At 48.1% G+C, this 14,255-nt stretch overlaps 1 long non-coding RNA gene across 1 annotated transcript; it reads right to left on the bottom strand.

Annotated features, from left to right (window-relative positions):
• Window positions 1-4,501: 4,501 nt before the first annotated feature.
• LOC111258273 lies at window positions 4,502-6,790 on the bottom strand. Its single transcript, XR_002678934.1, has 4 exons — window positions 6,244-6,790; window positions 6,058-6,147; window positions 5,884-5,979; window positions 4,502-5,806 (listed from the first exon to the last, which is right to left on the bottom strand). It is a non-coding gene; the product is annotated as an uncharacterized LOC111258273 (long non-coding RNA).
• Between the last annotated feature and the right edge of the window lie 7,465 nt (window positions 6,791-14,255).

Genomic DNA, 14,255 nt, shown 5'->3' with positions numbered 1-14,255 from the left:
GGGACCTATGATAATACTGTGTAAAAATTGAGAGTACTTGTGTATATTACATATATATAGGTGTATTCGCATTCCACTAAGATAAATGCTTAAAGTGTTTAACTTTAATCCTAACCACAACCATTAGATCTACATCCCATCAAACAGCTTGCTAATCTTAATATAATACAGCGATCACAAAAGGTGATTTAATTCTGCAAAAAGAATTAGATAGCATAACGATAACAAATCAGTTAAAATAATATGAAAGAATAACATCAGACCTGATAGTAAAAGTCTTGTCCATCACACCATTCCATCAGTCCAGGACACTCATCAATGAATACATGATGAGGCGTGCATAGCAGCTTCATTTTAGGAGAGACAATGAGATCAGGACAATTGGCAATATACAAGCTCCCAAGCGAACAAAGATTGTTAAAACCGATCAAGGAATTCAGGTTCTGACAATCTCTGATATCAAGAATCTGTAGCTGAGACGGTGCACTATCGACTGAAAGCTGGAGATCTTTGAGCGCTAAATTGCTTAATATTAGCCTTCTTACAGAACCAAAATAAGGGATTCTTCTTAGTTTGTCGCAGTTTCTTATAGTGATGCTTTGCAACTTCGGACAATCTGAAGCCTGCATTGGCGGAGCCACGATTTGAGGTAAGAGGGCCATGGACAAAGCAACGTAGAACTGATAGCCACGTGAGCTGATTTTAATCACATATAATGATTTAATAATAGCATGGTTCACAAGTCTTAACCAAAATAAAATTACATATATATCAACTTAAATTTAGCTCTTTGACTAGCAGCAAAATCGTATGCTGTAATAATATCATTATTACTTAAATTAGAGAGGGAAATTTAGAATCACTAGTGACTCTTAATTAGATAAGAGAATATCATTGGATGATTTATGATTATGGATTACCTGCGGATAGCAGCAATCTAGCGCGTGACGAAGAAAACAACAGCGAGTCACGTCAGTGATCAGTCAGACGTAAAAAAGAAGCCTGCTTTGTGCACGAAATTCTGGTCATCTGTTCTCTGCAAGAATCCATCCGCTTTTGAGACGTTCAATTGGATTGGAAAGAAAATCATCCGTACATGCAGCATGAAAGCCATGAAACACATAAAAAAATGCATCAAACACATAAAAAAATCCGATCTTAGCTTAGAAAAACGAACCACAGTCCTGAGACGTTGCTGGCCTGCTGCGCATGGCTCGGATCCATCATGGCAATTGGCATCATCCATGATCCATTCATCCTTGTCCTCCTTGTCCTCGTACTCTGGTGCTCCGTGCTCATGTCCTGATGACGGATGACCTGATGTGCCTATTTGCTTTTTTGACTGGCGGCGGCGAAATACGATTCGACTGGCGGCGCGAGCTAGGAAAAAACACTGCTACTAGGGGTGCAATACGATTTGACCTAACCTGCCTATTTGCTAATCTGCTACCAGGGGTGGACTATTCCAAGGCCAGGACTCCTCAGAGGGCTTCTAATTTTTTATTGGGCCAGCCAGGCAGGCCGCTCGCCAGGGGTGACCGGTGATAGGCCGATAGGCACATAGGCCACCAGGGGGTGCCAGGAGAGGCCTAGGCCACCAGGGGCAGGGGCGGATGCTGCAGAGGGTCAGGGGTGCCAGGCCTCCCCCCCTCCGCCACTGCTCATGGCGGCCATGGCCATGGAGTTCACCCGCGCCGACCTGGCTCTCTACCACCGCGTCATATCGCCATCGCGCTACTCCGTGGTGCGCGATAAGTCTCACCGCTTCGACATCTTCAGGAAAACGCATGGCGCGCCGCCCTCAACTCGTCATTCGGCATCAACATGTTCGGCGACATGACAGACGACGAGGTGGCCGAGGAATTGGAGCATTGTGTGGTAGCTGTTTCTGTATGAAAATCATGGGTTTACACTTCTGCTGTACTGTGCCTGTCAAGAGAAAAATGAAATGAAATGAGAAAGAGATCAATAAAATGAAGGAACCAGCTTCTCTTTACGTACTGATGCTAACAATTGTCGACCTAGCTACATGTCATCTTTAAAAGTCTCCACAATCATCAGGGGTGACTGGTGACAGGCCACACAGGCCACCAGGGGCAGGCGAGGCCCCAGAGGGTCAGGGGGTGCCAGGCCCCCCGTGCCCCCCCCCCCCCCCCGTCCCTCTGCCACTGGCCTGCAATCCACACCAATTCTGTAGAGATCGCAAACCATCAAATTCTATCTCCTCAAGGGCAGGAAATGTTACCTCCATTGACTGGCATTTGTTGGTATTATTCTGACATCGGAGAGAATCATGGTTCAACTTATTCATATTTCTAATTCGAGAAATTTGAAGATGTCGCAGGTTCTTGAGGTTTCCTTTGCATAAATCAAGCTCTGTAATGTTGTAACAGTTCTCCAAGCGCAATGTGTCCAGTTTATAAATCTCACAAAAATGAAGCAGCGACCAATCCATTTACATGATCGAGAGATGGAGGTATCTGAGACTCATAAGATTGCAATATTTAAAGGAAAACTTCTGCCAAGTAGTGGATATGATCAATTTCTCTAGGCTGTAAAGACAACATATTGATTCCGCCAACAAATACTTTGCGTCCTCCTGTTAAAGTACATTACACAACTCTGAATATGGTTACTTTAGGATTGATTGTAATCCCGAGATAACATCTTTAGGAAAGGCTATTTGCCCTCCACACCATGTACTCCTGTATAATCAGCTCATGAGACTCCAGCAATACATCTCATGGATTATACAGAATCTTACATAGGCCTCCGACTTCCGCTGCCCTCGCGCCACCTCCTGTCACCGCCGCCAGGATCCACCGCGGGCGGCACTGTTCCCGTTGCCCACTCCCGTGCATCTGACCATGCGCCTCCCCTCTCTCCCTCAGCGCTGCTGCAATCGCTGCTTTGAGCGCGTGCACGCGGCTGCAAGGGAGGCACGAGGGGGCGCTGGCCTCGCCATTGGGGACGTGGGGTCGCGCCGCGCTGTTGGGGGCTGCCTCGCCAATGGGATCAAGCCACCGGTCCGCTCTGCAGTGCAGCCATGGCTGCCCGGCCGAGGGGCTTCATTAGGGTCACACAGCCATGGGGATCGGTGGGACCTGGACGGCCTCGGCTCCCAGTCTCCTCTCCTTTCCTCTCTGTTCTCTCCCGTGCTTTGACCCTGGCATGGGTAAAGGACGAGATGTGGAATCGTGGAGATCAGGCAGGCTACGTGCACCCATAGTGGGTGGAGGAAATCTGCTATGAGCACATGGAGTTCTACATAGATTTTCATCCTGCTGCTGCTGTTTTTTTTCCTGGTTAGAGATCAGTTTTGCGTCACCCCACCGTTCGTCGCCGCTCCATCGTCGACACTTCCGAGGATGAGGTTGTCATTGCGCTCTCGTTGCGCCCTCCCAGGCTGCAGTGGCAACGCTCGTGGTCAAGCCATCATCACCGGTGTCGTCGCCTTTTCAGGCGGTGGCACCACCCATGTTGTTGGTCCTCATCACGCTGGCTCTCGGTCCAAGTCCGTGCCTATTGCCGCACGCTCGCAGACACCGCTGCCGATGTTGTTGAAGGAAGATGCATTTGCACTCTTTAGCTGCACCATCTACCATCGCAGTCGTCTCATCGTCTTGCTGAACCTGTCGGCAAGAAGCTGCAGATTTTGTGTATCCAGGAGCCTTCGCTGACGCTTTGGACCCGCGTCCTCCTCCACAGCTTCGACCATGTCCACCTGGACCTCGGCTACTTCGACACTAAGGGGCTATCATCTGCTTGACAAGCCTCGCCGGCTCCCATTCCAGCCACAACATCTGCTGTGCATCGACGGTTGCGACTGCAGGGGGATGTCAGCTCTTCGACTTATTCTCCAGTCTTATCGTTAGTGTGCTCCCGCTATGACTGGGGGATGTTAGAGTATACTAGGCAACACCGGATATGGTTAGTTTAGAATTGATCGTAATCCTGGGATAACCTTCCTTGTCTCTAGAAGAGGCTACTTGCCCTCCAAGCCATGTACTCTTATATAATCAGCTCATGGGGCTCAAGCAATACATCCCACACATTATACACAATCTTACACTCCCCAATCATTGAGTCACAATTAGTAACATGGAGAAACTGCAAGTGCTTCATATTCCGGACATGCAGCCACTATCTTTACATGAATCTAGTACAGGAGCCCTCAGGTATGTGAACTTGTATATGCCAATATTATAACCCATCCAATGTTTTAACACCAAGGATCGTAAAGAACTCACTTTGTGCAACTTGTCAATTAGACCGCCTTGAACTAAAAGTCTCCGTGGTAGTTGTTGTTGTTCTTGTTGTAGTTGTTGTTCTTCCTGCTGTTGCAGTTGCAAAAATAATTTCCTAGGGGTTAATGCAAACCTTTGATCTGACTGCCCCGATGACCCCAATGGATTAAATCCTATGGTAGGATAACCTTTTCTATGTTTGTCAATGAACTTAGAGTAAGAAGTGGGCAAGGATTTGACCATATGTAACTGAAGAAATAAATGCCAAATTTTATTTCCCATGTTAAGACTACCATCATCAACAGATGTTACAGAAAGCAAGTCGCTGGAAAGAGATTTTACAAGGTCCCAAGTCAAATCATGCAACCTAAATCGTTGAGGTGACAAAACTGACTGGTCCGAAGAAGCCTTAGTTTTTTTTCATGAGAAGGTTCATCCAATGATCTCATGTCTGGCTCAACAAAGTTCTGGAGGACCAAATCTGCTTCAATCAATGACCTTTTATTCAATTCATCAAAGTACTCACTAGCGACTTTCTCTGGTGTTTTGCATCTTGGAGGTTGGATGTAGCCATGAGCAATATAATCCACAAGTGAACCATGCCATCCTTTGTAAACAGCTGACCTTTGGGATATAAAGCACACAGCAAGAAACAAGGTTTCAGCCTTGATGGTAGTCGATGAAAGCTCAATCTGAGAGCAGAGAAGATCTCTTCATTATCATCCGACTATTCCCAAAATTCACTTTCTGATACTTCAATCCAGGTCTGCATATCCATCTTGGACTGTAAGAGGCAACCTATCGACTTAACTGCCAATGGTAAGCCACCACATTTTTTCATAATTTTTCTACCAACCTGAACCAAACTGGATTCTTCATTGACAGTTTGGTCACCAAAAGCGTAATGTTGAAACAACAGCCAGCAATGACCTTCAGATAATGTGCCAAGGACAAGGGGTTTGACAGATTGAACGTCGCATGCGACAACTTCACTCCTAGTAGTCACCAGGATTGTCACACTTTGAGTATCATTCAGTAAACGAAGCAAATCTAACCAGCAACTTTGCTGTTCATTCCATAGATCATCCAGCACCAGGAACACATCTTTCTCCTTTACCTTTTCCTTCAGAATATCATGAACTTAACATAACTTAACTCCTTGAATCTACATGGTTTCCTGGTCAAGGATTCGGTAATCGCAATTGTTAGCCTGCACAGATCAAACATTTCCGAGACATGAACCCAACCAAGGAGATCAAAACGTTTTTGGACCCGATCATCATTATAGACCATCTGTGCCGTAGTGGTCTTGCCAATACCCCCCATTCCAACAACTGGCAGAACCTGAATTCTGGTGCCCTGGCTGTAGGACAACAAGGATTTTACGATTTGCTCTTTCTCCTCGCTACTACCAAAAACAAGGGATTCATTCAGAAGGTGGCCAGTCATTCTACACTGGGAGTCCATCCCTGAAATCCTTTCTCCAACCTCTGATCTGAGATGTGGGGCAGCTCGATCTCCGGATATTTCCTCAAAGGACACGTAAGCTCCTCAATTCTCTGCAAATTAACTTAAGGTTATTTTCCAGCAAGCAATAGCAGCAAATGGGAGGAAATGCAGTAAGATGCTGAATCACCCCTCTGATGCCACCATCCTCATCGTCTGGCCTGAGCAGCGGGATGGCTCGATCTGTGGAGATTTCATCAGTCCACCATGCGGTCTCCTGCATTTTCTGCAAATTGGCTTTAAGGTTATTTTCCAGCAGGCAAGTAGCTGGGAGGAAATGCAGCGAGAAACTCTATTGTATCACCTCACTGGTAACACCATCCTCCTCAGGCCTGAGCTGCAGGCCGGCTCGATCTGTGGAGATCTCGAACCCACGCGTTATCTCCTTGATTCTCTGCAAATGAACTGTAATGATCAGTTCCCGATTTTCCGGCAGGCAAAGGAGAAAAGTAATTTGGCAGGAAATGCAGCAAGGAACTGCGTTTGTCACCTCACTGAAGCTACCATCTTCCTCCCCATCGTCGCGCTCGCGCTTGCGGGAGACAAAAGAGGCGGCAGCGGCTGCTTGGCGTTCTAGGACCCGGTGCCGCAGCAGCTCGTAGCGGTAGGCGTCGAGGACGTCCTCCGCTTCGCGGGTCAGCTCCCTGAGCTCCTCGACCCACGCCTTACCGGAGCTCTCCCGGACCTCCCGTTACCCGGCGTCGTCGAGCGCGGCCTGGATCCGCCGCCGCAGCTGCCCCAGCCACTGAAGATCCGCGGCGGTGGCGGCGGGCCGCCCGCCGCGCGGGGGAGGGACCGGAGGGCACGAGGCCGCCGCCGCCGGAGGGGCCCGGAGGAAATCGAGCAGCTTGCCCACCGACGACAGGAGGGATGACACCGACCCGCTCGCCATGGATACGTGCACGGAGCTCATCTCTCCACCGGAAGCACGGGCGGGCCTCGTGCTCGGTGAAGGCACGCTCCCATCCCCATTCACGGCGTGTGCGGCATGCACAGTTAAGCAGGTCCAAACTGAGATATGGAGCAGAAATATATGGAGCAGGGAAAGGAACCAGTGCTGAACAATAGCTTCTGAATCTTCTTTCGCTAAAGGCTCAGAAATATATGGAGCAGGGAAAGGAACCAGGTGACAGTCCCAGTAGAATAGCACTTACATTGCATCCTCCCTACGTGCACCGTACCGTATAGTATGCATCTAGCATCCATTAATTCACCATCTTCGCCCGAACCATAACTAATACAAGTACTATCAATTCACTAATAACTAATAACTACTAAGTACTACTAACTAACTATGTAACTAAGTATATACTATTTAACTAACTACCATGCTAACTTTGTAAAGAAAATTACATATGAAGAAAATTCTATCTAACTATTCTATCAAACTATTATACCTATCTATCTAAATTCTATTTATCTATCTATCTAGCTAAATTGTATCTAACTATATCTATTACCTTGCAAGAGGAGGAAGCAGCCACAGGCAGCGGGCCGACGCGGCGGCCGGTGGAGCAGTGGCGGGCGAGCACGGCGGGGTGGCGGACCGGCGCGGCGGCCGCGTGGAGGAGCGGCGGGCGGGCGCGCGGAGGAACGACGGGCGGCCGCAGCGGCCGCGTGGAGGAGCGGCGGATGGTCGGGGACGAGCGGCGGGCAACGGCGGGCGTGTAGGAGAGGTGGCCAGACAGGAAAATCGCTAATGACAGAAGGGGAAAGAGAGAAACAAAATTTAGCTTGGCGCTGTGTAACCTAGCTTGGCGCCAGCGAGGATGGCGCCAAGCTTAGCGCCAAGATCTACAGTGCCAAGCTTGGCGCCATCCACCCTAGCGCCAAGCCCCCGCCATGTCGGCGTCCACCTCACCAGCTGCGCAACAAACTAGGCGTCAGAACCTCTAGCGTCGAGACGTGAACGCTTGGCTAAGGGTCCAAATTTTGAAATATTTTCACCAGGAGCTTATTTGTGAGAATCTTTCAAAAAAAGTTCAAAAAACAAAAAAGTTGGACGACATAGTTGGCACTTGGAGGAGGTGACAAGAAGGCCAAGCTGTGAGGGAGACTGATGGCGTCCCGGGCTGTGGACGAGTGCTGAACAATAGCTTCTGAATCTTCTTTCGCTAAAGACTCAGAAATATATGGAGCAGGGAAAGGAACCAGGTGACAGTCCCAGTAGAATAGCACTTACATTGCATCCTCCCTACGTGCACCGTACCGTATAGTATGCATCTAGCATCCATTAATTCACCAGGCAGATGGTATGGTACATGACCATCTTCGCCCGAACCATGGAAACCGGCAATAATGCCAGCTGCTCCGATCTCCAAAAGATTTGGAATCAAAACCATCTATGTTAATGATTGGCCTTAATTATCCCCATGCACTATATGCGTATACTCGATCTTGAGATCAGCATGGTGCTCGAGTGTCTAATTATATTGCACATACCTGACCATCTTCAACATATAGCACCTGCACAGCACATTCATAAGGGACAAAAAAGAATACATTGCTAGCTAACCGACGCACCTAGGCTGTCGATCGAGTAGACTAAAAAGCCGATCTGCAACGAACTACTAGGTATCCTCAGATTGCAAGCCTGTCATTCAAGAATTTTTTTTATTTTTAACATTTTTTAACTAATATTTTAAAAACAACCCACCCAAACAAATATTTGCAAATTTGATCCTTTTGGTCGCGCCAGTCCGCATGACGTGACAAGAGCATTCTATCGCACCACATGCAGTGGCATGATAAGATACCACATCGGAACTCACTGAAGGGGTCTGCTGCATATTTCACGTGGAAAGCTTGTCACGCCACTCCCACCGGCGTGAAAAATCATATATTTTTCATACAAACTCGAATGAAGATGATTTTTATATGAAACTTGTAGCTCTCAACGAGATCTACAACTTTGTAGTTTTGAGTTTTTTCATTTGAAGTTGTTAAGATACATTAATAATTGATCTAAACTTTAGACAGCATATTAAGGTTCTAATCCTATTTCCGGTCATCTCCAACTTGGCTTTGTTCATCATGGTTCCACAAAGAAGTTCTATACAATATCTTACCTATGAAATTATAGAAAATAGATAAGACTAATATATCAAAAACTACTGCAACTAAAATGAAAGACATATAATTATCAAACATGGAAAATGAATAATGAAATTTGGGTACGAAAGGTTGCATAACGAGGCAGTGTTTTTTTTGACACTCGGCAAAGTCCCTTGTTTGCCGAGTATTTTTTCTTTGTCGAGTGTTTTTAGCTCGGTACTAGGTAAAGAGCTTGTTTGCTGAGTGTCCGAAAAAAAATACTCAGCAAAGAAAACACTCGGCAAATTTGAGGTTTCGTAGTGCACAAACACTTTAGCACCTTCAACATGACTGACTACACCTGCACATCAAGTTCATAAGATCAGGGAACGTGCGTGCCTAGCCTAGCTATAATTAACCAATGCAACGCAACCGTGCAGGCTGTCCAGTTGACTAGGCCTGTAACAAATTAGTAATCCACGATATGCATCCAGATTGCAAGCCTGTCAAGCGACGAGCTGTAACTTAACAATGCATCCACGCGAACCTGATGGTCATTTTCAATGTCAGCTCCAACCCCAGTGCTTCCCTATATATTGCAGCCATGGACGCCACTTCAAGAACCATCAACTGCAGCACCACAAAATTAAGCACGCTGATCTCTGATTAGCTTTCTTGTGGCACACCACGTATAGCTCCACAAGTTCATTGATGGCAGTCATGGCCAGGAACACCGTCTTGCTCCTCATCCTGGTCGCCACCGCCGTGCAGCTGTGCTCCGTCGTGCCTCCTGTGGTGGCGGCCCGTAGGGTTCTCACCACCTCTGGAGCTGCTGGTGGGGCCACTGACGTCACCAAGGGCCCTGGCGGCAGCGTTGGTGGCGTCACTGGCTCCCTTGGCAAGGCGGATCCCGGCAATAACGTTGTTGGTGGGAGCGTTGGTGGCGTCACTGGCTCCCTTGGCAAGGCGGATCCCGGCAACAACGTTGTTGGTGGGAGCGTTGGTGGCGTCACTGGCTCCCTTGGCAAGGCGGGTCCCGGCAACAACGTTGTTGGTGGGAGCGTTGGTGGCGTCACTGGCTCCCTTGGCAAGGCGGGTCCCGGCAACAACGTTGTTGGTGGGAGCGTTGGTGGCGTCACTGGCTCCCTTGGCAAGGCGGATCCCGGCAACAACGTTGTTGGTGGGAGCGTTGGTGGCGTCACTGGCTCCCTTGGCAAGGCGGGTCCCGGCAACAACGTTGTTGGTGGGAGCATTGGTGGCGCCACTGGCTCCCTTGGCGGTGCGGGTCCCGGCAGCAACGTTGGTGGTGGGAGCGTTGGTGGCGCCACTGGCTCCCTTGGCGGTGCGGGTCCCGGCAGCAACGTTGGTGGTGGGAGCGTTGGTGGCGCCACTGGCTCCCTTGGCGGTGCGGGTCCCGGCAGCAACGTTGTTGGTGGGAGCGTTGGTGGCGGCACTGGCTCCCTTGGCGGTACGGGTCCCGGCAGCAACGTTGGTGGTGGGAGCGTTGGTGGCGGCACTGGCTCCCTTGGCGGTGCGGGTCCCGGCAGCAACGTTGGTGGTGGGAGCGTTGGTGGCGCCACTGGCTCCCTTGGCGGTGCGAGTCCCGGCAGCAACGTTGGTGGTGGGAGCGTTGGTGGCGCCACTGGCTCCCTTGGCGGTGCGAGTCCCGGCAGCAACGTTGGTGGTGGGAGCGTTGGTGGCGCCACTGGCTCCCTTGGCAGTGCGGGTCCCGGCAGCAACGCTGTTGGTGGGAGCGTTGGTGGTGTCACTGGCTCCCTTGGCGGTGCGGGTCCCGGTAGCAACGCTGTTGGTGGGACGGGTGGCGTCGCCAACAACGTTGGTGGCGTCACTGGCTCCCTTGGCGGTGCGGGTCCCGGCAGCAACGCTGTTGGTGGGAGCGCTGGTGGTGTCACTGGCTCCCTTGGCGGTGCGGGTCCCGGCAGCAACGCTGTTGGTGGGACGGGTGGCATCGCCAACAGCGTTGGTGGCGTCACTGGCTCCCTTGGCGGTGCAGGTCCCGGCAGCAACGCTGTTGGTGGGACGGGTGGCGGCACCAACAGCGTTGGTGGCGTCACTGGCTCCCTTGGCGGTGCGGGTCCCGGCAGCTACGCTGGTGGTGGGACGGGTGGCGTCGCCAACAACGTTGGTGGCGTCACTGGCTCCCTTAGCGGTGCGGGTCCCGGCAATTAACAGAGACGCAACTGATTGGCCCACATACATTGATTCGTGGTTGTGCAATGTGCATATACATGCATGTCTGTATTTATACGTGAGAGGGAGTGTGTCTGCAAGCTTTGGCAGCTTGCCATCAGTCCCCTTGGTTGCCTTTGTTTAGTTTGTAGCTGCACCACTTATTTGTAATTTATTGCATCGATATATTTACATGTATTGTCAATTGCTCATGATAAAATTCTACCTTATTTTAGTTGAATTTTTTGCTTATATATTGATGTCTTGTATATGTTGTGAATATGTATGCATGTTCGGCCGGCGTGTATACGGTTTTTGTTTGAACATAATCATTTGAGAATGCTATATGATTTGGTTATGTTTACTTTATATGCTTCTGTTCTCATGATAAAATGGTTTCTAAATTTTTGTGTCTCGTTTAGAACATTGTGTTTATTAGATGCAATCTAATTCAAGTAGTGCAATATGATCATTTTACTTGTCTACAATTAATCCATCAAATTGCTTCTTCTCTCGATTGGGTCACTAATGGTTCATGATTCTATTCAGTGCAAGCTAACAAAAAAAATCTTCTTTGATCTCGTGTAAATTTCTCTTAACCTCTTTTCATATCTTAATCTTGAAAAGAAATTCTTACTGCTTTAGAGTGAGTAAAACAGGAAGAAAAAATAAATGCTCTCTTGTGAAGGGGCCATGTGGCGTCCTAAATTAGGATACTTAAATAGAAAGTCTCCAAGAAACAACACTAGTTAAATCTGTATCAAATTAATTTAGATGTGCCCTAACTTTATGTAGTGTGAATTTTCCACTCTTTAGGAGTTGAGTTGGTCGGTGTATGGAACTCAATACATTAAGTATCAGTTACCCTACTAATTTTATGCAAAGTCAGACAGCTCCATAGGAAACCATCATTTGAGGAGAAGAACCTAACCTTAGTGTCACTTCCAAAGGGGCGACACCGGTGACACCCCTAACCCCTACCGCTGCACTACACAAAACCACATCTTTCGCCTCACCACATCCCAAGAGGGCTACATGGAAGCCCAGCAGCAACGATGACGGCGGCGGCAAGGCAAATCACTAACTTATCTCCCTTTCCTTAGTTTTTTCTCCTCTCTATGTTCCAGTCTGAACTAGTGGCAAGTCGGCGACTATGGCGGCCCATTGGGTAACGCTAGGGTGGATTCGCCGCCTCCCCAACCGAATATAGCTGCTCCTACTATGGTCGTTTCACATAGGGCCCTCATCCTTCATGTGTGTCTCCGTGGAAACACAGGAAATTGGGTAACAGTTGGAATGATCACATATTTCCATACGGGGAAATATCTCAATAAATGTGTCGATTCAGCCACCGTGACATTTTTATGGCAAGCTTAACACTCCATTCTTTTTTTATTATCTTGGACAGTGTTGAGATAGAGAAAAGGTCGTCCCATATGTTGTGTCAGTGGCTGTTGGCCTGAATACTCAATTATGTATAGTGCATTTCAAAAAGGTCATTGTGTATAAACTAAGAATAATGGCGAAAGCAACATTTTTTTTTGTATTCCGTACCCAAAGCATTGAGTACGGAATAGTGGTCACAGCAACAGATGACCTTTTCTCTTTCCAGACAGTGCACTTAGAGCAGGGATTTTTGCGAATGTTTGTACACTCATGGCAATCTGACTGGTTTATAAACATTACTTAACAAACACACCACGTTCACGGGTCAAATACATTTGACGCTAACAGAAGACTAGTAGCAGAGGCAGCCGATGTTTCCTTCAGCGCAACTTCCATATCGCTTGCACACACTTCTTACCCGTATCCCACTGAAACTTTTCACACACAAGAGATCCAGCACACCTATATAGCCAGCGCATAGATGCAGTCTGTGCAGAGACATTTCTTACCCAGCAGTGTGCACGCGTCTCAACTCAGCCATCAAGGAAGGGTAGCGACGTGCGAGGCCTTGCAGTTTTCCAGGATCGCCTTGGACTTGGTGTACAGCGAAGTGAGCTGCCCTTCCCGCTGTGAGAAGGCACGGCTGATCACCCGGATGTCCTGCTTCAGCTCCTCCATCTTCTGCCTCTCCACGCCCAGCTCCCCGGCTAACTCCTGCTTCTCGGTGGCGAGGCGCTCGGCATCCTGCCTAGACTTGGAGAGCTCCCTCTCAAGCAAAGCGCACCTAGCCTTTGAGTCCTCCAACTCAACCTGCTTCTCGGCGACAAGACGGTCAGCCTCGCGCATGGACTCGGAGAGCTCCTGCTGCAGGGACGAGTTCTTGTCCCTCAGCAGGTCGCACTCCTTCTCGAGGGCCTCACATCTCGCATTTGATTCATCCAGCTGTTGCGGGTCAGAGATACAGTCCTTTTCGAACTTCTGGCACCTTGCGTCAGTAGGCCTGAGAGCAGAGCACAAGAAATGGTAGAGAAATATATAGGAAGTCATTTCTCAGTTCCAGCATATTTGAACCGAAATAGAAGGGTGAATAAGTAAACACGCCCAGAAAGACATTGTTGCTTATGTTGACTGTTGCATAGTGAGCCAGCCTATGTGCATATATGAAAAGAAATTGATGATGAAAACCCAATTTGACGTTTAAGTATGCAGAGCGCAAGTGCGCAATGGCAAAAGATGTACCTATTAAGCTTGCGACATAAGATTGAACACGAGAGATATAGGTTGACATATAGATAAATGTAGCTGAATTCAACAGCAAATTCAGTAATGCAAAAAAAATGTGAGTAGATAGTATCATTGGCACGACTATAGGGGTCAAGAAATTACTAAGTTCAACGCTTTCCATTCAATTCATGTACTCACATGACACAGAGATAAGTTTAATCAACCAAAATTCAAACCTCTGGAATATCACAGAACTGAAAGCATAGTCCCCGGCTTCACACTTGGCAAATATACCTCTAGCTAATGGTTCCCCAATCATCAGTATTGAGCATGTATATCTTACATAGATAATATCATTTTGCCAGTTTATTAGCAAGAACAAAAAAACATTATGTGTCCAAAATTAGCATGTATGCTCTGCATCATTACGTTTTGGAATAGCACCACTTGATGGTGCTAATTTGCACCTTCCATCAAGTGAAATTAATGAATAATAATTAGCAGTAGCGATTGGACAAAGTTTTTTCAACTAGTTTAGGTTTGTGTACCCTTGTATGGTCTGTTTTTTAATGTGTAACTGTACCAGTAGGTTCATGGGAGATATGGATGTTAAACCCCCACCTCCCAAGTTCTTGCCCTACTCGCCTCGAATTTGGGTGCTACTGAATA

The sequence above is a fragment of the Setaria italica genome, chromosome VIII (genome assembly GCF_000263155.2).
Source record: "Setaria italica strain Yugu1 chromosome VIII, Setaria_italica_v2.0, whole genome shotgun sequence".
NCBI lineage: Eukaryota > Viridiplantae > Streptophyta > Magnoliopsida > Poales > Poaceae > Setaria > Setaria italica.
This window is presented reverse-complemented; position numbering and strand designations above follow the sequence as displayed.